Source organism: Lycorma delicatula, chromosome 12 (assembly GCF_047948215.1).
Source record: "Lycorma delicatula isolate Av1 chromosome 12, ASM4794821v1, whole genome shotgun sequence".
Classification (NCBI taxonomy): Eukaryota; Metazoa; Arthropoda; class Insecta; order Hemiptera; family Fulgoridae; genus Lycorma; species Lycorma delicatula.
The window spans coordinates 270,004-297,943 of NC_134466.1; the positions used below are offsets into that span (position 1 = coordinate 270,004).

The window sequence follows — 27,940 nt, forward strand, 5'->3', positions numbered from 1 at the left end:
GAAAAATATAGTTAAAAGAAGAGACAGATTTATAGGCCACATACTAAGGCATCCTGGAATAATCGCTTTAATATTGGAAGGACAGGTAGAAGGGAAAAATTGTGTAGGCAGGCCACGTTTGGAGTATGTAAAACAAATTGTTGGGGATGTAGGATGTAGAGGGTATACTGAAATGAAACGACTAGCACTAGATAGGGAATCTTGGAGAGCTGCATCAAACCAGTCAAATGACTGAAGACAAAAAAAAAAAACAGGATGATTCAAAGAAACGGGAAATTTTGAAAGTTGTGTAGCCGTGGGCGATTGGTACCACTTCATAAGTGGCGCCAGCCTCTCTAACCTAACCTGCCATTTAGTTGTCATGGATCCTGGGAGTGGTGCGCAACGTGCATTTGCTATCAAAGCGTTTTATAAAAACAATGACAGTGTGGAGGGAGCGCATAGAGAATTTCGCCGTCATTTTAATCCGGGACGACAAGACCGTGTTCCATCAGCACGTGCAATTAAAACACGGATATCTAATTTTGAGGAAACCGGTTCGGCGATGAAAAAGAAACCTCCAAGCCGTGAGCGAACCGTCCGTACACCACAGAACGTTTAAGCTTTACAAGATGCTGTCACACGAAGTCACATCGGTCGATCCGTCGTCTCTCAGCATCTTTACGATCGCATAGTTCAAGCGTTCGAAGAATGTTAGTGAAGGACTTGCAATACCATCCGTACAAGTTGCAGATCGTCCAGGAACTGAAACCGAACGATGCAGTTGTGCGAGCACAATTCTGTAACGTAACGCTTCAGAAGATAAACGATAACGAAGAGTTTGTTCACGAACTGTGGATGTCAGACGAAGCGCATTTCCACCTCGGCGGATTTGTTAACAAGCAAATTTCAGATACCGGGCACAATAAAATCCTATGTAGCTACACCAGCGTCCGTCGCACAGCCAGAAAGCGACCGTGTGGTGTGTTATGTCATCTTACGGTGTTATAGGCCCTTATTTTTTTGAGGATGACAACGGTCTTGCGATTACAATGACGTCAACAACCTTTGTTGTGGAACAACAAAAGAGATTTCCACCGATTCTTAACACAGCCTGGTTTCAACAAGACGGAGCAACGTCACATACAACACGAATATCGACGGCAGCTGTACGCCGATTGTTTGGACAACGTGTCATTTCACGAAACGGTGACATTAGATGGCCTCCCAGATCGCCTGATCTCTCAGCTTGCGATTACTTTTTGCGGGGTCACCTTAAAACCAAAGTGTTCCACAGTAGACCTGCTACGACGGAAGAACTGAAGGCAAACATCCGAGAAGCGATTGCGGAAATTCCAGTTTAGATGTTACGTCAAACCACGAACAATTTACCGAAGAGACTTCGTGAGGTTACCTGCAAGATGTCATCTTTAAAAAATAAACTAAAATGTATGCATCCTAAAATGGCAACATTTGTACAATTACATGAAATAAAAATCATTTTCAAAAAAAATTTACATTAACGTTATTTAATTTTTTTAATTTTCCGTTTCTTTGAATCGCCCTGTATTTGTTGGGAAAAAAATAATTCATTACAAAATAATTAACAATTCAGAAGGAATAAATGAAAATATTTTGAGCGCCATTGTGCACGTTGAACAGGATGAAGAAAATCTAGATTTAAAAATGTTTAATTATTACTTATAGTATTGGTTTTTATAAAAGAAAATCATTTAATTTTAATCTATAACTATTATATCGAAAAAAATTACAATGTAATTGTAAACAGAACTATAAAGGTCTCGCAGATATCATTTCTTCCGCACAGAAAACAAAATTTTCTGTAATATAAAGAAAACTGTTTTTAACAAAACGATACTGATATCAAAAAATCCCTTTCGGTACGCTGTAAGGCGGAAGTAGATTTCACCGGTGCTAAGTAGGAAATAAAAATACACCGGGTTGGTCTAGTGGTGAACGAGTCATCCCAAATCAGCTGATTATCAAGTCGAGAGTGACACACTCCTTTCTTCTTCATTTACTTCAGCACTGGTGAACCCAAAATTTAAGTGTTCTTGAGAATATTTTCTTGATTTTATTATTGGAACCACGCTCATCTGTGCATTTGTTTTAACTTCACTATCGTCTAACGATCGCTTATGCCCACTTATCCATGATTCTGTATAAATTTACTGCCGTGAATATTTAATACCGTGAATTGCAAATTACAACACACACATTCAGGCTAGATTTGATAGTGATAGAAGGAACAACTCAACTGTGACTGGCTGGAATTGAATGAGGTGCACCATTTATACAAGTTTGCGCAGATATTCCAGAATGTTTGAGAAAAATCAGAACTTCTTGCAAAGCCCCAAAGAATATCCGATAAGGTGGACTTCTCTCTGTCATAAAGATAGAGAGAAATAGGGAGACATCAATTTTGGTTTTTATCAATGCTGCGGATTGGTGTTGGCAAAAATCAATAAATTCACTTATTCTTGCTAATTTTTAAGGTTTGTAATTAAGGTTGTAGTGTAACTTTAGTGTCAAAATATATTATTATTGTATGTGAGGGGGGATCAATTATGATTGAAATTTGGGTCCCAAATACTGAAAGGTTGAGAAATGCTGCATTAAGTAGATATTTTTTGAAATTTTACTGAGAATAAAAGAACGTGACAAATCTCAATGAAGATATATTCAGAATTCCAAAACAAATCATCAGAATTTAATTTATAATTAAATAATACTGAGTAGAGTTTAAATAAGATTTTTTAAGAATTAAATCTTATTGAAAGAACTTAATAGAGATTTGAATGTAAACATTTCTACTCATCCTATATACAGAGTGTCCCATATAAAACGCAACCCAACCTTATATTGGTAGGTATTGAAATAATAAAAAGGCATGTGTAAATGTAAATGTAATTTTTATTATTACCATCCATTACCTTACATTTAGAGTAAATGTTGGAAGTGGCCGCCATCTTCTTGAATACAAGCTTCAATTCTTTTTACAACGTTTCTTGCAACTATTTTCAAACTTTGTGGCCGGATATTTAATACAGCTTGTTCAATATCGACTTTCAATCGTTCAACTGTTCGTGGTTTGTCGCTGTAGGCTTTTTCTTTGAGGCAACCCCGTAGAAAAAAATCCACCGCAGTCAAATCTGGAGATCTTGGTGGCCACAAACCTCGACCGATAACACGATTACCAAAAAATTCCTCGACGAAATCAGAAGTTGAACCTGCGTAGTGCGATGTCGCACCGTCATGTTGTAGCCAGCACTGTCTTCCTCTTCCAAGAGTGCGATGAACCGAAATAAAATATCCTGATATCGTTCTGCATTAATGGTGTACTCGAAAAAAATAGGACCGATTATTTTCTTCCGCGATATCGCGCACCACACGGCCGACTTCTGCGGGTGTAATTGTTTTTCGTGATAAACGCGGGGATTTTCAGCGCTTCAAATTTTACTGTTTTCGCCGTTTACGTAGTCGTCCAAATGAAACCGTGCTTATCTGTGAAAAATAACGAACCCATAACGTTAATTCCCTCACGCAGAAATCGACGGAACCGTTGACAATATTGTAGCCGTTTTTCTTTGTCGGACTCAAGAAGTCGATGAACCGTTTGAACGCGATAAGGTCGTAATTGTAATCGTTTGGTCGCCCGATGAACAGTCGATTTAGAAAAATTAATTTCAGCAGACAAACGTCTGATCGATTTATTTGGCGAGGCGAGTAATCGGTCTTTGATTTCAGCGACCGTATCTGTATTCAACACTGACGCAGATCTTTTGTGTTCCTTGTTATTAACAGAACCGGTCTCTCTAAATTTTGCGACTAACCTTAATACTGATGTTTTGTTAGGAGCCGGTTTATCTGGGTACTTATGGCGAAACAAATCTTGCACTGCGACCGCTGATTTCGTACTGAAGTACGACTCGACAATGAAAAAAGGTTCATCTAGCAAAAACACCATCTTGTCTCTAACATTACACTGAACGTTATGATTGCATTGTTGTTACTATCGATAGTGTTCTACTGCGTCGCCGCGATGTTGGACGAGTCCATTTCAGTAACGAGTAGGGTAGTAAGCTTGACTTTTGAAATTTCATGGATGAGTAATTGATGGGTTGCGTTTTATATGGGACACCCTTTATTTATCATTCTAGTACATTTGATTACAATTCTATATTAACATTAGATAAAATGTTAAAGAAATTTTTAAGTATTAAAATTAAAAAAAAAAAAATAATTTTATTGACTGAACAAATATCTGTTCTAAAAATTTTAACTTATCAAAAATGTAAATGTGAAAAGAGAAAAAAATGTTTAAAACTCTTTACTGAAGATGGGCTTAGGCCTGAAGGCACTTTGATGGAAAGAGAAAAGTAAGGAGTGGTTGAATAAGCTTATATCTTGCAATTAGCTAAAATTTATCTGTTTAACTTTTTGCAAAGAATATATTATGTTCATAATTTTCTCAAATAAAGATTACCACGGCTATTTTAAAACGAAAAAAGATAATATTCATCAATAATAAAAAAGAACCACACTCATCAGTAAGGATGTATTTCCATACTTCCATTAATCTCTGTAATAACCAGTCAAATCTATCATAAAATCACCGCAAGAATTTTTCATAACCAAAATGAGAGTAAAAAAATAATATTTTCACACGATTCTTTTTATTTATAGTGGGCAAATTAAAATAAAAAAAAAAAAAACAAAACAACTAAATATAAAAAGTAATTTTATTTATTACATTAATGAATGAAATTATAATTTTTATACCTATACTATTACTGCCGACATCTTAGACAGAATAAGTATTTCCCACCCGGAAGGTTCTGGGTTTGAATCTTTGTCATGCTTCGCGTTCTTTTTAAATACTACAAAATTATTTTATCATTTAGAAACTACTGGATGTTAGCCCTGTTCTTTCTGGAACAAATAAATAGATAATCATTAAAATTAACTAATTTTATTTTAAGAAAAAACTGAGTAATAGTAATCCCTTAAATTATCTTCTATAATTTTATGTATACGAGGTGCGACAATAAAGTAATGAGACTGATGTGAAAAAAAATGTTGCTTACCGTTTTAGTCATCTTTAGTGTTGTATCCTCTGATTGCAGACACTTATTCCAGCGCTTCTGCCATTGACGGTAACATTTCTGGAACTCGTGTTCTGTAATATCCTCCAAGACCCACGTCACAGCTTTTTGAACATCTTGTGTTGTTTGAAAATGGTGTCCCTTGACCGCCATTTTGACTCTTGAAAATAGAAAAAAGTCGCACGGAGCGATATCTGGTGAATAAGGTGGCTGTGGTAGTACTGAAATTTGTTTTGAGGTTAAAAGTTGCTGTAAAAGAGCAGTATGGGATGGCGCATTATCGTGATGAAGAATCCAATTATCGGCGAAGTTGGCAAGGACACGAAGAACTCGTTTACGAAGTCTTTCTAAAATTTCTTTGTAGAAATATCGGTTAACTGTTTGTCCAGGAGGCACCCGCTCTTTATGAACAATTCCCTTGGAATCGAAGAAGCACACACGCGTGCATTTCACTTTTGATTCTGAAATGCAAGCTTTTTTTGGTTGGTCTGGGTGATCCCTTTGAGCACCATTGCAAACTTTGGCGTTTTGTCTCTGGATCGTATTGAAAAAAACCGACCTTCATCACCGGTGATAACACGGCTCAACAAATCTGGATCGATTTCCGTTTGCTCTAACAGATCGACTGCCACATTTTCCCGTGTTTCTCGCTGACGTTGTGCGAGATTTTTGGGGACCAATGCACAAATCTTTCTCGTACCAAGATCTTCAGTTAATATTGGACGAACCGTTTCTCGATCGATGTCGAGTTCTTCCGCGATCATTTTCACGGATAATCTTCGATCAGATCGTACGATTTCACGCACCCTGGTCAAGTTGACATCTGTCCGTGAGGTTGATGGTCGTCCACTGCGGTCTTCATCTTCAACATTCGTTCTGCTCTGCCTTCACTAAAAATTGTATGCCGCCGAAAAACTTGAGCTCGTGACATAACCTCCTCTCCGAAAGCCTTCTGAAGCTTAACGTAACTTGTCGTCGCGTTTTCACCCGATTTAACGCAAAAAGAAACGGCATACCGTCGCGCAATATTTTGCGGTTTCATTTCTGTGACGAAAGACACAAACACGTGTTCACTTATTACAGCACAACTCACGACCGAACAGTTGCATCAATGTGCCGCTTGGACTAGAAGTAGCTTATAGACCAAGGTCAAAGATGGTGTGCCTACGCAAGCTGCAGGGTTGCCACATCTTGCAAAGAAAAATCAGTCTCATCATTACTTTATTGTTGCACCTCAAATATATAATGTTAATAGTGTAACAACCCTTATAACTTTTCAGCAGTTAAACATAGAAAAATTAAATTTAACAAATATTTCTATCTCAAAATAATCTATTTTTCAGTATGAGAACATGACATCCAAGTACCTAAGAGGCTCTTACAGGGGACAACACAACATTTAAAATGAAAGGTTAGGATTGTAATGTAACATTTTAAATGACTTAAAATAAAGAATTTTTTACATAAAAACCTTTGGAATATGATAATCCTGATCAAAATGATAGTCATTTAATCTGTTTCATATTTACTTTTTAAAAGTGGCCTACAATAAATCTTAAATAATAGTGCAATAGTGAAACATTAAATACAAAATTGCAAAAAATTTTTTATTAAATTACAAACATTATATTAAGTGCTTATATCTTGAAACATTCTGTATCAGACTGTACTGTAGTCTCTTTTGAAACTTCCTATGAGAAACATTAAATGATCACCATTCATATTAAGTTGTCTTAGGTTGATATTTTTTGTCACAATTTTTGTTTTTCAATTTTTAAAATTACGTATCACTTCTGCTCTTTAATTTTAACATTTTTACTTTTCCATCTAGATAATATTTACCTCTAGAAGGGAAAGTATTGTAATCGATTTGGGCGTATGCGGTTTTCACTATATCTTGATGTTTTGACACCTAAGAAACCCAAAAAACCAGATAGAAATTTTCCAGCTGTTAATATTCATATGTACGTGTTTATTTTAAGTGTTGACCTATAAATCACCTTATATCTTCAGAACTACTGGACCAGATTACTTCTATGTACGGGGCATTTATGCCATTAAATTTTCAAAGGTCAAGGGATGAGACAGTAGAGCAAGGTCAACCTCAGTATCTCGAGATTTCACGTAAATTAAGGGTATATTTTTCTTAGATACATTTTTTAAGAATTAAAAAATAACAATATTTGCAAAAAACGTTTTTGCAAAATCACACCCCCACAAAAAATTGATTGTTTCAAGGTAGGAGTATTTACTAAATTAAATTTTTATTTTTCTTGTTTAACGGTTGAAAATTTATGTAAGAGTTTCTATACTTTATGAACAGTCTGTACAACACTATAAATAGACAAGTTCTTCAAATTACTAGTTTATATATATAATATATTATTCTTTCTTCATCGAATGTATATATTATATAAAATGGATTGTTTTTTCAAAAAGGGAAATATTAAGTTTTATATTTTACACCATCACCCACGATTTTTCTTTCTTATAACTACGACAAATGTAAAGTATCTGAGATACAAACGGCTATAAATAGAGTTGCTTTATCTAAGAGAAATGATGCCAGTAACACAACCAATCCTAGAGGTGAATAAAATGAAAGTATGTTATTTTATTTAGTGGAATTGGTATGTCGATATATAACGCTGTGTATAACCGAATGAATTAGATGGGCGATGGGAAACTACATTATTCCTCACTTTCCCTATTAAGCCTGGGATAGGATTTTTGATATTCCTAAAAATGGTTATGCTGCTTTTAGGAGTAACATTGTCATATATCAAGCCATGTAAAACTGTTACAGCTGTCATTTATAACACATACATATTATACCAAAGTAAAAATAGTAGAATTTTATGCAAGTAGTGTTTTTAATTTGTTATTTGTAATTTTATTTTTTTAGAGCAATATTCTCAGCTCTTCTATGGATCAGAGTGTTGGGTAAAATGAGCAAAAATTGTATAACACAGAGACGGGTTAGAGGAATAAACAGGTCAGACGAGATCAGAAATGAATATGCAAGATTAATTTAGAGAATACTGCCTGCGCTGGTATGGTCATGTTATGTACAGGTTCCCTGTACATAACAGACAACCTGATCCGAAGAAAAAGATATAGTGATAATGGAAATTAACTGTAATCTATAATATTGCGTAATCATATTTTGCATCTTATTCTTATTTTTCGATTTTTACCAAATCTTGAATATCAAGCTGAGCACTCATTTCATGGAGAAAAAGGTTGAATAAGGTAAGTAATACTAAAATTAAAAGTTAAGCGATGAATCTATTGGAAATTTTTAGTAAAATTGTACAAAACTGCATGTCTTTTCCAGATGTGTTTGATTGACTCGAAAGATTCCAGTGAAGGATATCGGAATATGGGATATAAAGAATGCTTGGATAACCTTCCACTTTCATAACTGTTAAAAATATAGGAAAAATTAACCAGACTGTTAAAAAAAACTGCTGAAGCCATGAACATTGAAAAAAAATTATGTAGAAAATTTTTTATGAGATTTCAACATGAAAAAATTTCTATCAAGATGGTACGTAGGGTTTTCATAATGGAGGAAAAAGAATGTCAGAAGGATATTTCCACTGATGTGCTGCATCAACTCGATATTAACCTCGACCTATTTAAAAAAAATAACTTGCATCTTCCAGTAGGATCTTGAGACAAAACGACATTCTGAGTGGAAAACAGTCATCAATAAGAAAGAATGAATTGAGACCAAATTGATAACCGTGCTCATTCTGTTTTTTTAATTCAAAAATGTAATTTTGGAAGAATGAATTTCAGAAGTCACAACAGTGAACTGAAATTACTCGTATTTTAAAGATGATTTGATGAAACTGAGAAAAAGGAAGAAAAAATTACCTAAACTGTGGAAAAATGTTTCATTCTTTATCAGGATAATACATCTCCTCACCCAGCACTATCTGTCAAATAGTTTTTTATTGACAATCACATTTCTACATTAGAAAACCCTTCATATTTATCAGATTTGGCATTGTGTTACTTTTTTCTTTTCGATAAAGTGAAATCTTAAAAGAATATATTTAGATTGATTAATGCAGTAAAAAAAAAAACGCAAATGTGTTGTTAAAACATCTGCTTGATTCCTTCAACCAATGGAAAACAAGACTGAATGTTGGGAAATTTGTTATTATATATGGAAAATCACATCCTTTAAATAATGCCTATTACTAGTCTTGTAAAGGCAAGTTCTGTTTATGGCATTTTGTACAACTATTTGTATTGCTGATTGTAATGCTCTAACTTTTTCATGAATATTTTCATTCAATTATCGGAAACCTGCGGTTTATTTATACATACCTTCTCTTTTAGATATCCCTGCAAGAAGTTGACAAATCAGGGGAGTGTGGCGATCAATTTTTTATAGATTTTGAAATTAACCACTCCTGAAAAATTCCTCTTAGATGTCAAATTGTGGCTTTAGCAGTTTGGCACGTAGCTCCATCTTGCTGAAACTACATTTCAGGTTTATTTTCAACAAAAGAGCATGTAACATTTTTTAGCATATCCCGACATCGTCGATTAGTGACAACCACCATAAGGCAATTACCATTTGCATCTTTATTTGTTTAATTCAAATAAATATGAGCATAAAACCAGTGGATACAAAATCATATAAAACATAATATAAGAAGGTAACAAAATGATCATTCACATGTTAAAATAGGTCTTGGTAAGTTCTTGATCTAGTATTACAAATGTCTAGATAGTATGCCCAGGAATACATGATCTATGAAAATCTATTGAAACACAAAAATATTAAAAATTATGCTTAAGCAATCTAATCGGTCATGAAAGTCAAAAAGAATATAAAATGAACAGTAACGTCTGCTTTGATGAAATTTTAAACTTAATCATTAAAAAAAATTATAAATTTCTGTTATTTCCTTATGTTTTTGTAATCCTAATGCAATTGGTAATATAAAATTGGATATTTACATATAATTTCTATGAAGTTTTTATAAGCAAAGATTATTTTACTTTCCTAGCATCATACCTCCTCCAGAGCTATGCTGGAAGAAGTTAATTATGGCAATCAATAAAAAAATGAGGTATGGGCATTTTCATTTCTTGATGTTTCATGACCCAAGGATCCCAAAAAATTTAAAGAAGGTGTGGGGGGGTAATGTTCATACGTACGTACATACATGAGTTAGCATGTTTGAAGCTTAATAACTTATGACTGGATAAAACAATTTTGATGAAACTTTTTTACAGTCTCATGTATAGAGAGAGCAGTTTGATTGTAAAATTTTGTGGTCATATCAACAGCGGTGGGAGGTTGTTTGGGAATCAATTTTCTCAAAATTTTACAAACATAACCCCACTTTATATTAAGCTCAACATATATGTGCATGCTTATCTTACAATTTTGAAAAAAATTTTCCCCAAAATTACCCCTTCTCCAAAAATTGAAAAAGCTATCTTTTTATTTATCGCATATTTTTTAACGATTTTTTTGTCTTCCTAGGCATAGTAGTAGTGTAAGCGACTCCAAAAAAATACTTCACGGGCAATATTGCAGGAGGAGGAACCAATCAAAGTTTAAAAATATAGATTTTTTGAATTATTCATTAAACTTTTTTGGGTTTATTTAAACTTTTAAAAGTATTTAGTGATAATATTACAATAAAATTTCATCATAATTCACTCCCACCCTCAAAATATAAATCTTAGTTAACTTTTATTGTTCTAATTTTTTTTTAGTTTCTTCTTTTAAGAGTAAATATCAAGTGATTTTCTTTAAAGGTTTTTTGTAAATTTTCTTTGGAAGGTCAACATTTTGGAGCTGGGGAGCAGGAAAAATAAAAGAATGCGGATTTTAAAAATTTTTTTAACTTTTTTTGATTTATTTAAACTTATAGTGATAAATTCTACAACAAAATTTCATCATAAATTATTCCCATTCCAAAAATGAAATCTTAGGTAACCTTTTTCATGTTTGATTATTTTTCCACTATATAAGAATAAATAACTAATGTCAAGAAAGCATTACTACTTTGTACCGAAAAAGGTATAAGTTTTTAAATAATTTTGTGAAAATTAAATAACATTCTTGTTTATTCTCTTCTGTCAAAATGGATTTTCATAAATTAAATGCTTCATCTATCGATTATTTAAAAAATCTCTGAGTTTTTTAGCCTTATGTATTTCAAATTAATTGTACGGTCAAAAATTACTATGCAGAACATAAGATTTTTCCATATATATTTGAAAAAGAACCTTACTCTCTAAGTTAGGGTTGTCCCACGAAGAAATGTTCAGGACATGTTCTACTGGTGAAAATAATGAAAAAAGGTCATATAAATAAAGTCAAGAAACACAAAGAATAATACGATTTTCTACCTATTTTTCATCTGTTGTGCTTCAATAAAAAGACTGATTTTTAAAAGTTTTTATTTACTTGTTATTGGCTGTATCTTATTCATTTTCTCTACAAGTTTTGTTAATAAATCTTCCGCATTTATTAGTCATTTAACAAATCTAAAAAAAAACTTATTTTTCGACACCAAATTTTGTATTTTACATCAAATACCTTAGAAATTACTGGAGACAGTTCTGGGCCTGTTTTAACCTATTTCCCAATTCAAATTCCATAGGATACCACCAACTTACTCCTTAATTTGGAGTCACAAAAATTACAGTAGGACTTCTTTTTATTAGAAGAGCTGTAATCCGGGCGAAATCTTTCGCTAGTCATAACTCAAAAACAAAGCGTTTCCAGAACAATGTTTATATGAACTTTTTTCATTATTTTCACCAGTAGAATATGTCCTGAAAGTTTCTCTGTTTCTTCATAGGACATTCTGTATATGAAGCTTAGTACTGCAAAATAGGAGTGCGTAGGCCAGGAAAGCACAATTCTCATGCATTAGGAAATGGATAGTTGAAAATAGAAAAAGTAATACAGGAAGCAGGATATCTACAATGTTTTTTAAAAATGTACATTCAGAATTGATTTTTAGATTTTTCATACTGAGTTTCAATTATTAGATTTGCAAGTTAGATAAAAAATTCAAGTGTTTATAGAAAAAATATTTGAATTAATAAAATAATATAAAAATTAAATAAAAAATTGCATGAGTTTAATTTAGATTTCAAAAGATAACATATATTGAAATTTCTAATATATTTATAAAATATCAAGAAGCTGTGTCTCAACATACTGCCCACCAATATATATATATATATATATATATATATATATATATATATATGATGGCAAAATGTTGTGAAATTCGAAACGACAAAAACTCCTGTACCAAGTTTAGTCATTTTTTTATATCAAACGGCTATCGGATTTGTCATTTGTGACTCCAAAAACCCCATACAGCCGTTTTGCAGATTTTGCAATTTTACCCTTTAATTTACCAATTCTCATCCTTAATTTACCCCCATACTGTCACTCAACCTTAGTAATAACTGTTCAAAATGTTCAAAAGAATCGGTTCAAAATTTCAAAAAAAAGGTTTGAAGTATGTTAAATTAAGGATGCAAAATTTGAGCATGAACATGAAAAGAAAAACATTTTGATTTAAAAAAGGGAAATAAAAATGTAAACTTAGTGATTTACAAAATGCTGATTGGGGTGTTGGTTTGGAAAAAAGTAAACATTCAAATCATGTACTTTTTGATAAATTTATGAATTGAATGGATGTAGAGTTTAGCATAAATGAAATTGACTTTAGGAGAAATGCTTTAGTTATAACCTAAAGTCAAATAAATAAAAAAAGGATTTAGAAATTTTACGTGTAGCGTGAACTTGTTTTGAAGTCTGAAATTAAGGTTAATAAGAATATTTTGTACCAAGAAATAAATTCTGAAAAGTACATTGTTTGGCTACAAAAATTAAAAATTTTGAGAATGGTATTTAATTACATTAGAAACTTACCTTTAATTAAGTCTGTAAAAAAACAAGGCATCAGAGAATGATGTAGTTGTGCAGATAAAGGAAAAATTATTATTGCTTTGTAATAAAATGGCAACTATATCTCAAAACACTTAAACTTTTAGATCCTAACAAATTTGATATCATTAAGGTGAATCCTACAGATAAATTTCAAAAAGAGTTTAAAAGACTTATCAATAAATGTTCTAGTTTTTGGAAGTTTTTTTTTTTTGAGGGCGAAAAACACTTTCGTGTTATCATCGCCCGGAATAAAAGCTTTCGTAAAGAATTAAAAATAAGCGTAATATGTAAAACAAAATAAAAATTCACAAAAATAAAACTTTACAAACTCCGAAAGGGGGTGTAAGGGCCCCCTCTAGGGTAACAGAAAGACTAAGAACTAAAATAAAATCTATAATAAAACTAAAAAACTATAACTACCATAAAAAAATATACATAATATAAAAACAAAAATATTAAATATGAAATAAAACTAATAAAACCTAATATCACTAACTACTTATAACTAATATCACAGTCAGAATTTTAAAATACGACAAAAATTATTTAAATGAAAAATAAAAACATATAACAGTATAAAATTTACATAAATATAGAATTTTACAATACCTGAGAGGGGTGTAAAGGGCCCCTTTTCGAATAATGGAATAAAAAAAAAACAAACCAAAAGCATAAAAATAAAACAGATATACTAAAAAACTTTACTAAAAACAAAAACTATACACCACAATATCAAATTTTAGTTAAGATCAGCACAATGCAAAAACAGAAACATCTGGTCTAAAACTTTGTTATCATTGCCCAAAAATTGACAGATATTTCTGAGCAATTTAAATTTACGACACAAAGCCGCATAACGTATGCAATCCACAAGAATGTATTGCACGGTCATGCAGAAATTGCATCGTGTGCATAGTGGTGCGTGTCCTGCTGACATAGGTACTCGTGTGTGACTCTCGTATGTTCTAATCGCAATCGACAGAGGGCCACTTGCTCATGACGAATGTTTCTGCATGAGGAGTCCCAAGGCAACACACATTCTTTAATGTGCTGGAGTTTGTTATCAACAGTGGCAGTCCAATCACCTTGCCACTGCTTGAAGAGACTGTTTTACATAAGTAATAAAGTCAGAAGTAGCAATACGAGTTGTGAAGAAAGAGTGATAGTTTTATGTTTACAATAATGAATCCAAAGATATAAAAACTATATTCTTATTCAATTACATAAAGAAAATCATCCTGTTAGACCAGTAATTTCATATTTTAATGCGCCTGCTATTAAATTGTCTAGTAGGATGATTGCTTTTGGTTGTTTTACGGGTAGCTTGAGACAGTTAGGAATATTCTTGAATTCTATTAACACGTTAACAAAAATATAAGTTTTACTTTGAAGGTTAACAAAATAATTCTATTGTCTTTTTAGATTCGAATATTACTAAAATCAATAACAATTTGGATTTTAGCATGCATCACAAATCCTCACACACTGAACCTTCTTTCTTTTTCCATTTAACCTCTAGAACCCTGTAAGATATTACTTCAGAGGATGATATGTATGAATGCAAATGAAATGTAGGCTTGTACAGTCTCAGGTCAACCATTCCTAAGACATGTAGTTAAATGAAACCCAACCATCAAAGAACACTGGTATCCACAATCAAGTATTCAAATCTATATTATAATCACACTGAACCTGTGACTCATAGTATGTCATTATATCCATTTGCACATAAATTAGCGACTTTTAATAGTAATATTCATAGACTGTTAAATGTTCCAATGTCAGATAATAATTTTGAGAAAGAACTTAATATTATAAGACAAATAATGATGAATAATGGTTACAAAACAAGTCTGATTGATCACATTCCTCAGAATAAATTATACAACATTGCAATCAGCAAAGATTTTTTCTTAAACAAGTAATTCATTACAACAAAATAAATTTTACACATTCACTTATACATTATAAGCACAAAGAAATAGAGATTTTGATATCGTTTTCAAATCTGATAATTTTCAAGATAAATTCATTAAGAATAACAAAAGTAAAATGGATAATCTTAAAAAAAAAAGTTTACAAACTTGAATGTGGTTTTTTTGATAAAGTTTATATTGGTCAGACTGGTAGATCTTTTGAAAAATCTATAAGGAACCACAAATCTTGTTTTTTCCATTATAAGAGCCTGTTATTTAATTGATAAAAGTCATGTTTTTAATGGTAATTTCCAAGTACTTCATGTTGAGAACAAAGGTTTGAAACTGAACCTTTTAGTGTCATTGGAAATAAATATATATTTGAAAATTCTATTTTACTTTTAAATGATCAATTAGACTTGAATAGTTCTCCATTGTCAAAGTTATGGATGTGAGATGGGTTTCTTATTTTTTTTTAAGTATCATCACTTTATCTGTACTGACCAGTAGTATTTACTGTTAAATTTATATATTACTGATAAATGTGTTCGCTCTCTATTGTTGCTCTTTATTTTTGTGTATTTTATATCTTTTGGTTTTTGTATTTACCTTTTTCATTGTGTGTACTTTTAGCTTTAGTATTCTGTTTGTAACAAAGTTACTGTATAGTGAAAAAAAACCACATCTAATACTGTTGTGGTTTTTTTGGGGGGAAAATTTTGTGAAAATCAAATCATATTTGTTTATTTTCTTTATTACAACTTTGTTGTCAGATCTTTTCTTTTTAAAATCAAATTATTACCTTAAGTATCTAAAATATCTTCATTTGGACAGCAAAATACACATACAACAATTTTAAATCATTGGAAATACAAATTCTCATTGTTAGTTTGCTATATTACACCATGTACTAGACCTTGGGAAATTTTAAACTGAATATTCTAAGCCAAACTGCGGTAGCCTTTACTCGAAATAAATTTATTTAGTTATTAAAACAAATGGGATAAACATCTGATACAAAATAAAGTTAAAAAACAAATGGTCAACATTACACTGTCACATACAATTATTTCATTCATATTTTAACAAATATCTAGATTTAAATTTAATTTGATATAAACTAAAATTATACAAATCAAACCAGTTAGTGTTATTATTACAATTTAATGACAATTGTAAAGCAATTGATCAAACATCTTTATTAATATCTACATAAAAGTATAGTTATTGTTTCTAAGTTTCTGACCAGGAACAAAAAAATAAAATTTTGAAAGCAAGTCTGGACCAATCAATATGATTATAATTACTATAATTATTATAATTCAAATTACTATAATTTGAGTTAAAATCCCACAAACAATTTTTATGATTTTGACTCAGTAAATTAAAATTCACACCATTATACTTACCACAATCATGTAATCGTGTCCGTGGACAGGTTTCAGAAAACATAATTCCTTATAATCCTTCTTTATAATCCTCTCTGTATATACACTTTTGATTAAATACAACAGTTTAAATTTCATTTTAAAAATCTACAGCAATTAGTGTAACTTTTTAAATCTCTTCATTATGTTAAAAGTTGTGAATATTTAAAAATTGCTGATACTGAAACAAAAAGTAAATAATACTATTACCAAAATAACTAATTTTCAAAATTTAAAACAAATTCACAAAGGAGAACAAACAAAAGATTATAAATTTATTAATCAGTTTAAAGATATATATATGTTTTCACAAAAAAAAAGAAAGTGGAAGAATAAAATAAAGAAGAGACAAAAATGAAAGAAAGGAAGGTAAAAAAAAATTCTTCTAATCTTATAATTTGTTAATGTATTCTGAGAAGGGACAAAAAAATAAGTATTATGCAGTTATACTTTATATATATACAGAATTATACACATGGAAAAAGCCAGGCGATACTGCAAGGTATCAGATAGATTATATCATGGTTAAGCAAAGATTTTGAAATCAACTTGTCGACTGTAAAACTTATCCTGGAGTAGATATTGATAGCGACCATAATTTAGTGACGATGAAATGTTGATTGGGGTTTAAAAATTTGAAGAAAAGGTGTCAGATGAATCGGTGGAATTTAGAGAAGCTTGATGAAGAGGAGAAGATTTTTGAGGAGCACATCGCAAGAGGTCTGAATAAATAAGATAATGTAGAAAATGTAGAAGAAGAATGGGAGAATGTTAAAAAGGAAATTCTTAAATCAGCAAAAGCAAACTTAGGCGGAATAAAGAGAACTGGTAGAAAACGTTGGATTTCAGACAACATATTGAAGCTGATGGATGAACGTAGAAAATAAAAGAATGTTAACAAAAAAACTATGAAAAATTTCAAGTTCCCTTTTGTTTTCCTTCTGTCCACAAAATTTTTCATTTATTAATAAAAAATGTATAAGATTAGATTAAATTATCATACTAAAATTCGGTAAACATATTTATATTAATGTTATCTAATAAGTAAAACATTACCATACAAACCTGTTCCCAAATTTCAAAATGACAGTCATTCAATTTTTCAATCCTTTATATCTCAATATATATATGTTTTACTGAACATATATATGTTTTACTGAAAAAATGTTAAGCATTTTACTTTTAGTTAATGTGTGGTATTTTTTTAATTTGCTGTATTTAGGTTTTTGTTTTATTGGTGTTTGCACTGTTTAGTTGTTGCTTGCTCGTTGGCATTACATATTGGGCTCGCTCTACTGTACGGTGGGTTTCGCGAATCGACTCAATTGATAAGGTCTTGTTTAAGACTTGTGTTAATAATAGGATCTGTACGGCATCTTACACCAATGGGAATGTTCTATGTTGCATTCACATCGGTGACATCTTGACTGAGGCAAGATGGAATATGTCTTGAGACCTTTGAAGATGACCTCCGGTAAAGCCCCTCAGGGTTAGGTATGACATTAGATCTGTCACATGGCATAATGTATTCGCCTTCGGGATCAGGATGTGAACAAAATAACTCCAAAATTTTGAAAATCAGTTGACTAATAAGCAACTTATGATTGAAAGTGCATGACAATTTTCTGTCAAATTTCATCTCCTCTTCAATCTGTAATCGGTTTCAAAGAAAGATTATTGAAGAACAGGTTCTTCTCTGTTAACATTCTATTCACAGATAAAGCTTGTTTCAATAGTAACAGTGTTGTAAAGCTTTACAAGCACCATAGTTGGAGTGAGGAGAAACCTCATACTTTCTACCAGGGCAGCCATCAACAATGATTTTCCCTAAATATATAGGTAGCCATTGTTAAAGACTACCTATTAGGTCCTTTAGTTCTAACAAATTGTATAAATGAATAAAATTACCTCAATCATCTGATAAAAAATCTTCTAGATTTGTTGGAAACCCTATTTCTGGAAATAAGAGTAACTATTTGGTATCACCATGATAGGCCTCCTGCAAATTTCAGTTGGTTGGTAAAAGATCACATGCATGAAATCTTTTGTGAAAAATGTGTTGGTCATGGCGGGTGAGTATCATGGCCTGTCACAGTTGGTTACTTAAACCCTCTTAATTTCTACCTTTGGGGGTCATTTACAAAATAATGTTTATTCTACTCCAGTCCTCAATACTTAGGACCTAAATCTTAAAATCTAAAATGGATTTAATCGAATAATGAATACTGTAGGAATTTTTGAGCAACTAAGACTGTTTTTCAGAAGAAAAGTACAGAGTTGTACAATTTCTAATGGGGTCACTTTGAACATTTCCTTTGACTGACTTTTAAAATAATCATAATAATTATTGCTACTTTAAAAATAAAAGTTAATTATCTTAAAATGATCTTGTTTTTCATTTTTTTGAAAATAAATAGTTGGATTATCTCAGATACCGTAATTATTTTTTTTACGTTTATCTTGAAGAAAATATTACATACTTTGAAACTAATTAAAGTAATAATGTTAACAACATTAATAATAGATTAAAATAATTAATAAAAATGAATTAAAAGCATAATAAATCTAGTACCTATAGTATGACTTTTTCTGTTCAGCTCTAGAACTACCAGATGCTGCTGGTCTCCATGGTGCGAGTAGTAGCATCTTGGCCTTTCATCCAGAGGACCCGGGTTCAAATCCCAGTCAGGCATGGCATTTTCACGTGCTAAAAAATTGCCATTTTCTCATCTTCTGAAGCAATTCCTAATGGTGGTCTTGGAGACTAAAAAAAAAGAACTACCACCTAAAACAGGGTCCTTTCCAGGTGGAATAGGCTCTCTCTCTCTCTCAATCTCTCTCTCTCCCTCTCTCTCTCTCTCTCTGTGTGTGTGTGTATATATATTTAAAGAAATAATTGTAATGGTTATTAATCATAAGTAAATATAACAGTATGCATTAAAACAGCACATGTTTATTTTTTATTTTTTGATCAAAGGGAATTGCAATTCACAAATAATCTTTCATTTTAAAGGCTGCTATTCACCGAAATAATCTAGGTGTTAAGCACCATAACTAAACATTATCAAACGAACCACAATCTGTCACATACCATAATATTTTTCGTACAATTTCTCAGTTGTTATCTAGTTTCATGAGTGTACATTTGTCATGCCTCCAAATTCAACTAAACTAACTGAATCATATTAATGACTATAAACTTCATTTCAATCTACACACAGTTTGGTCAATAAATGAATCGAATTGGAAAAAATTCACTCCAAAAATTTACTGCCAGAGTTAGGTGCAAGTATTTAAAAATATTTCTAATAATGGACAGTAAGGGTTTCAGCAAATTACTTATTATAGTGTAAGCATTTATTGACAAACAAAATTTAGAGTAATTTATATCTGTTCCCCAGTTGTAACTGATCCCTAATGTTTCTAGGCTCAAAAAGAAAGAATTACAAGGATTTAAAATTAGTTCAGCTATATCATCACAACTGACAACTCCGACACAACGGAAACATATAATACTATTCACAACTGTAAATTTTTTCTTAAAGATGTTTAGTCCGGCATTTTTATTAACATTTAATAAATCTTGATTATCTCTTATGTATCTATTGCTGTACTTACACAAATATATTTTCAAATTCATTTCAATGATTTCTGATCTCATTAATGATTCTAAAATTAACAATACCTAAACTAACAGATTAAAATAGAAACTTTAAAATTAAAAATTTTAAAAACAAATTTCATGAATGACATGATATTTCAAAACTGTGTGGTCAGCTGGTTGGTCCAACATTACCAACATCATGTACGTTGGAAGAATCCTAAAGTTGGATGATTTGTTGCTACTTACCACATTAACAAATTTATAACTAGTTTAACTGTACAACAGACCTGCACACAATACATTTTGGTTACGATGGTTAGATAATTAGACTGACCGTTTTGACCAAGTTGGAAAATATGTTGAGGCTTTAATAAAATTATCAGCTTTAAAGAAATGCAGTTTAATATATTACCCAGAAGTTTTATATTTTCTATGTTTTGATTTATTTTTTCAAATTTGTTGTGGTTTTTTATTATTTTTTTAAATTCTTAATTAAAATAAAAACTTTCTTAAATATCCAAACATATATTAAAAAAAAAAACGTTCCACACTTAAAGACTAGGGCAGCTTATCAAATACAACCCACCAGGTTGGTCTAGTGGTGAACTCGTCATTGCAAATCAGCTGATTTTGAAGCTGAGAGTTCTAAGGTTCAAATCCTAGTAAAGGCAGTTACTTTTATACAAATTTGAATACTGGATCGTGAATACCGGTGTTCTTTGGTGGTCAGGATTCAATTAACCACACATCTCAGGAACGGTCAACCTGAGACTGTACAAGACTAAACTTCATTTACAATCATAAATATCCTCATTCATCCTCTGAAGAAGTACCTTACAGTGGTTCTGGAGGCTAAACAGAAAAAAAAGAAGAGGTTACCTCTTAAAAAACAAAGGTTACAAACCTAACCTTAAGTGAGGTCTAAAATTTAAGAGGTAACAAACTAAAAATATTATCTATAATATGCATATAGGATGGACTTTATACATCCTCAGGCAATGGCTTTTTACTCCTCAGAACATGTGTAGGACAGTAAATGGATACTACTATGTCTGTTTATATATATATATATATATATATATATATATATATATAATACATAAATGTGCAGTCTTTGTTAAAAAGAATAGTCATTTTTTCTAAAAAAAACATGTATCAAATCAAATAACAGAACTATTCTCAAGTAAAACTAAACAACATATTACTTTGGTTTATGAGAAATGCCTTATTGTGCTTTAATAAATTACCAGACAATTTAAAATACAATTAAAAGATAGATTTCCTCTTACCAAAACAATACTAAATAATTTTGATGAATTTTTAAATAATAGTAATTAAAAAATAAAAATTGTGAATCTTTTGCAAACCATTCAATGCGGTACTAAATATGAACTCAAATAATTTTCATTAAAACTTTTTGAATTCAGACTTATTTTACATATTTAATATCATCATATACCTATTTTAATATTACTTCATGTGTTAATATTTTAAATAATTAATATGGACTTAAATTATATGTTTCTTTTATTATACAATTAATTGTGTATTGTCTGATCAATGTTTTACCATGGTTTCCCTTGAACCATCCAGGCAAATGATGGGGTAGTCCCTGTTTATTTTATCCACATATTCCTGAGACGATCTATACAATGTATTATTATGTACGGATCAGAATAAAAGATTTATTTTATGAAAAATGAATTTTTTAGGTTATGTTTTTACATTATTTTAATAAATTGCAAATAGTATCCTGATGGTTAAACCACAAATCTATAAATCGACCAGGCAGTATAATATATAATTTAATAACCATTTTATCTTCTTGTTATTTTACATAAAATAACTACAAATCTAGCAAAGAGAATTTCTATTCTCTTGGAAATTATAGAATGTATATTCCACTATATATAGAAGTTATATTTCACTTATCCCTGGGCAATGTAGGATATCAGTTGGATATCCGATTTACTCGAGATATTTTCCACCAAAAGATATCAAGCAACATTTCACGATATCTCAGTAATAAATATTGAACAGACGAAACAAATTTCAGATATCTCAAAGTTGTGACAAAACATGTAAAATCATAGAAAACATACAAAAATATAAACATGTTTATAATAAAAAAATCAAATAACACAATACAAAATCAACACATAAATCTTTTATTCTGATTAGTAAATAGCAATACATTACATAGATCATTTCATGAATGATTAGATGTACTACTCCACGAATATAAAAAAGAACTGCCTATCATTTGCCTAGATAGATCAAGAGAAACAGTAGTAAAAGACTTTGATCAGAAACAGCATCACAAAATATACAATTAATTATAAAATAAAAAATAGATGTAATTAAGTTTTTATTAATTCTTTAAAATATAAACATGGTCATCCTATGTCATTCTCCTCCCAGTCTATTGAGCATCATTACCTCATGATTTTTATTACATTTATTGCTGCATGTAAAAAAATGTATACCTCAAGTTCATGTTTGTTCCTGTCTGTTTAAGGTTAGGTTTAAATTAAGTTCAAGTTTAAGTCGTCCGTTATAGCAAGAAAATTTCAAGGCAGCTATTTATGTGAATTCTTATGATGGAAAAAAGTGAAAACAAATGATGGGAAATTGTTTCAAGCAGTTCTGGAATATACGAGTATATTGCTGCATTTTGGTCTACACAATAAATATATTTCAAATATTATTACCTCAGTTTCAGCTTTCATTAATTTGTATATTTTATCATTTCAATTTGCAATTTTTTTTTTATAATTAACAAAAAAAAATTTGGAGCATTTGTAGCACATTTGTTTATATATTTTTTATTATTTTTTTTTAATGTATAGTAACTATCTAAGAATTTTTAAAATATTTTTCCTGAAATGTTAGTAAAATTTGCTACCAGTAATATACACAAAATACATTGAAGGAAGGATAATGGAAGGCAACCATAAACACTACATGAAAATACTAAATATAAAAAGAAATCGATTAAAAAAAATTAGTGGAAATTATTTGGTACATATTTACGTACTAATTGAGTAGGATGCAGAAAATTCCACATTTTTTTTAAATTTATTGTCAAAGTAATATTTTTTATATAAAAGAAAATCTTTTAATTATATTTTTAATTTATTGGTAGAAATATTTTTACAATAGTTTGGTGATCTAAAGTTTAATAAGCCCCTTTCTCATAAACCAAAGTATTGTTTTGCTGTTACATAAAAACAGTTTTGTTGACTAGTTTGATAAAAGTGGATATTGTTATTTTTTAAAAAGAATAAATTATTATATTCTTTTCAATGAAAAATGCATATTCATAAATATAAATGCATGGATAAATTAACATTCTTAATCTTCTAAATGCTGGTTTACACGATTAGTATTTATGGACACCAAACAATGATTTAAATATCTATTTTTTTTTGTTGTAACTTGTAAATTTCTTTTGACTGTTTAAGGGAACTGAAATGATAAATGAATACAAGCTCAATTTAACCGAATAGATTATGAGAGGATTAAACAAATTGCTGAATTGTGTGATCAAATTATTTCAACTAATTTTTAATTTATCCTAATCCATACAACATTTATACATGTTTTCCACCTCAAGAAGGTGAAGAAGATTGAAAAGGGAAAGCGAGGACAATACACGGGATAATACATGGTTTACGGTCTGTAATTTATTTACAGCCGGTTTATGGAAAGGCAGGCTTAAGAAGAACAAAAGAATAAAAAAGTGGCCCGCCAACACGGACTGGAGTCCGGTTGACAGAGCCCAGCCAAGATGCAGCAGCAAAGACGGCCTGAGGGAAAGTCCCCCTAACTTCACCTCACCAAATACTCATCAACCTTTCCTAAAACCTACAAGGGAGTCGCATGTGCCAGCCAGCACATGTGACTCCCTTGGGAGAGGGAAGCGCATTACTTCCTCCAAAACTAGGGCCCCCGAAATGCGTATTCCTTTTAGTGGAAGGCGCTAGCACCGCAAGTGGAATCAAGTCAAGAGAATGAAGCTCATATCCACCTAGTTTCTCATGATAAGCCCTGGTCAATAATTTCTCACCGATCTAAAGCATAGGAAGACAAATAACAATTCCATCTATAAATAAAACAAAATATCTATAACTCCCACTAAATAAATAATTACCCTCCCGATAAATGAAAGACACAGCAGCAAGTGACATTTATCCAGGCACTGCGAGTAGTAGGGAGATACAAATTCTCCTGCTATCCTTACATTCTGTTCCATCCAACATGGACGTGGAGCAGATGTTATTTACTCCCACGCTCACATAGCAATATTTTTTATTCTCGTCAACTGTTCAACTTTAACCTTTATATTCACATGCGATACTTGCGAGACTAGCAAAAGTATCATGTGTTTATGGCAGGAGGACATTGTTGCAGTGGAGAGAATGAAGTGGTCTTTTGTCTTCTAAAGGTGATCACATCTTCTAATGTAATTACAATGAGAGCATTGACTGTGTGATGTGACAACTGCATCGGTCAAAATAAAACCCGAATGGTTCTGATGGTTTTAATCTACATCAAATGTAAAACATCTTTTTGATAATATAGATTTGAAATTTATAGTGTCTGGGCATTCATATAATATGTTGTGCAACACAAATTTCAGCACTACCAAAAAGAGAACAAAGTATCTAAGACATGATTCCCGAAGAAATAGTTCAAATGATTAGAGAAGCAAATTTTTTCTCCTTGTTTTGTTTGATAAATTTTTAAATATTACCAATAAATATTGGTAATTCTTGGATTAGTATTTTGAGGGATTATCTGCCTGTCATAAAAATAAGCACATCATTCATTGAATAGAATCATGGAGAGAGGCTACATTTTGAAAAAGGGCAAATAGTCAAGGTGTCTCTGAAATTCACTCTCTCCCACCACTTTGAAGATGAATCATTTGTGATCCTAAAAAAAGGCCTCTATATTGGTATTCATGGATTCAAAATACCATGAATTTTATTGTAATTTTGTATATAATACTTTTTCTTTATAAGTGTATGTAATTTTCTTTATACTCATTTTTGTAATTAATATATTTCATATTTTTTATAATTAATGATTTTTTAATGTAATTTTCTTTATGTGACAATAACATTTTTAAAATGTAACACAAGCTTTAAACATATTTTGTTTAATTATTGTGGATGCTCGGTGACAATTTTGCTAATCAAACTTTTTTTTTTTTTTTAGTAGCATCAAAACAGTCTTCAATCCCCTGTAAAATTGACTTTAGGACTTACTACCTTTCCCATGTCAATGCTTCAATTATTTGATTAAATATAAAAGTAGTAAAATTCCTGTAATGGACAAGTGATCATGATGGCAGTGTATTCATCATGTTACTATAAAATGAATAATTAATCTATGATGTTCATACAAAATACAAATCTATGTTATTATCGTAACATAGATTTGTATTTAGCAACAATACAAAAAATTCTGGTACAAAAACTGAAATATCTAAAAAAAAGTTCTTCATATTGAAACATGACTTTTATTTTTTATACAATAAGTATGTTTTATAGGATTATGAAATGAAATGTACAATTTTTGTTTTAAACTTATGTAGAATTGTTTATATGACCATTTACTTCAAATAAATAATTTTTTAAGCTTCTTTAAATTTTATTAACCTCAATGTTTAAATAAAAAAGTGCCTTTTTAAAAACTATGTTCTGCTAATTTTCTAATGTGAAATATTAGGTTGAAAAGAAGTATAGAGTTTCTGAATGGATTATTAGCCTACAAGTAGTGGTATGGTACTTAACAAATACCAGATTATATATTTCAAGTTTTAATTTTTTTCCCCCTAATAAAATAGAGTTTTTCTTTTTGTTTGTTAATAACTTTAATAGCTTTGATTCACTTTACCATTTTTATAAAATTAATGGTCCACATGCTAAATAAATTCAATTCAACAAATTTTGTTCATAATTTTTATAATTTCAGCAAATTAAAACTAGACTTTCTATCTAATTTTAACTACTACACCACAGTAGTAAACAAATGGTGAATTGTGTTTATTTAAACTCTATTTTATACTTTAAAATATTTAACTATACCTAATTATCAGCTTTGTACTCCAGCTGTTTCAGGTTATATAATTTTTTTAATAAGCCTTTAAGAGGCTAACACAAAAACAGTCACTTCTTTAGTTCTTTTGGGATGTTTCAATTTTATGTTTGACCCAGTATGCTATCATTTTCTGTGATTGTAGTTATTTACATTCTTCGGACCACTTTCTACCACCTTTTATATATTATAAAAATAATTAATTTTCTTCTTGTATTCAATAAATTAGAATAAAAAACTATAAATACTTACATAAATTTTGCACAACAGATAAACATAATCTCATGGCAAACTAATATTTTGTGCACTGTCGTGTTTATATATTCACTAATAAATGTAGTATTTTCTATTATCATTTCAAGCATCTAAAAATCTATTATGATTCCAGGCACCGTTAGATAAAAAATACATAGTTCATTATAAAAAACAAACCAATACAGAAATTAAGTATTTTAGGTTTTAATCTAATATGGCACAAATATTTCAATAAACACTAACAATTACGTAAAATGTTAATCTTCAATTAAACATTACAAAAAAAGTGGATTTTTTCTAATGAATACGATGCATAAAATCGCATGGCATTCAATCACACGCAGAAAATAAGAAATTATTAAACAAACATAATCAACTGATGAGCTGTTGGTTTTTAAAATGCTATGAACTGTCGAACGTATCGAAAGATTGCAGCACGTTTCTATATCTTTTTTATAACCTCCGGAACCACTGTAAGGTATTCACTTCAGAAGATGAGATGAATGATCTGTAGCATGTAAAAATGCCTTGCCTGCTCCAGGATTTGAACCCGGTACCTCCGGATGAAAGGCCTACATTTCTCTGTAGGTTATTACTAAATACACTTATAATGATTTATCATTTTAATTATCGTTATAATAATATTTATAAGATTACAATACCATTTGGACTCATCCCTAAGCAAAAGAAATGTTATAATTTATTAATTATTGAGATATCCTTGATTAAATTAAATAAGTAAAATTTGAAAAAACTTAAAAAATAGTTTTATAAATAAATTTAATTTAAAATGGACAAGATGTCCGTTTAATTTTTTAAAGAATCATCTTAAACTGATAAAAAAAATATATAAATTAAAGAAAACTTAGTTCATTATGTATGTAGAAGACTAGAGAATTTACTGCAACCCAGATTAACTAGGAATTTGTCAACTAGTCACAAGATTAATTAATTTAAAATTAATTTTTTCTTAACGTCTGAAATGAACAAATCAGATAGTTTTAAAAGTTATTTCATTAACAATAATAGAGGCTTAATTATTAAATTATGATACGTACCACTATCAGGATTTTAAAATTCTAAATTCAATTTTTTTGAAGGTTTTCTGTCATGAAATTATTATATTTAATAATAAAAAAACGTAAAAACAGTACACTTGTTTGTACATATAGTTATAGTCTTTTATAGCTAATAATATATTTTTTTTAAATTTGTATTTAAAATAAAAATTTGTAATAAGAAAAAATTATGACAAGTAACGGTCGCAGTACGATAACAGAAAGCAATATTTTTTGCCGTTTGCTTTAGTTGTGTTGTTTGTAATAGTCTACTTCTCAATGTAGCCACTAGGTTGCAGCTTGATAGACAACAGATTCTGTTAGTATCGTCATCTGTTGTGCTAATTTACAAGTTTCAGGAATTTATGGAAGGCTTCGGTTATATACAGTATATTTAATATATACATTGTCAGCGTGTCAAAAATCAATATTTTACAGAGGAAAGGAAAGCCTGTTTATATTCAGTCCAGCTGAATATATAACTCTATTTTCCTTCGTAAGATTTTATGATCATTACGT

General features: G+C 30.4%; 1 long non-coding RNA gene across 1 annotated transcript; it reads right to left on the reverse strand.

The window, feature by feature from the left end:
* Positions 1-4,793: 4,793 nt before the first annotated feature.
* On the reverse strand, positions 4,794-27,651 carry LOC142333282 (uncharacterized). Its single transcript, XR_012758580.1, has 4 exons — positions 27,422-27,651; positions 16,382-16,580; positions 9,447-9,601; positions 4,794-4,932 (listed from the first exon to the last, which is right to left on the reverse strand). It is a non-coding gene; the product is annotated as an uncharacterized LOC142333282 (long non-coding RNA).
* Positions 27,652-27,940: the final 289 nt, after the last annotated feature.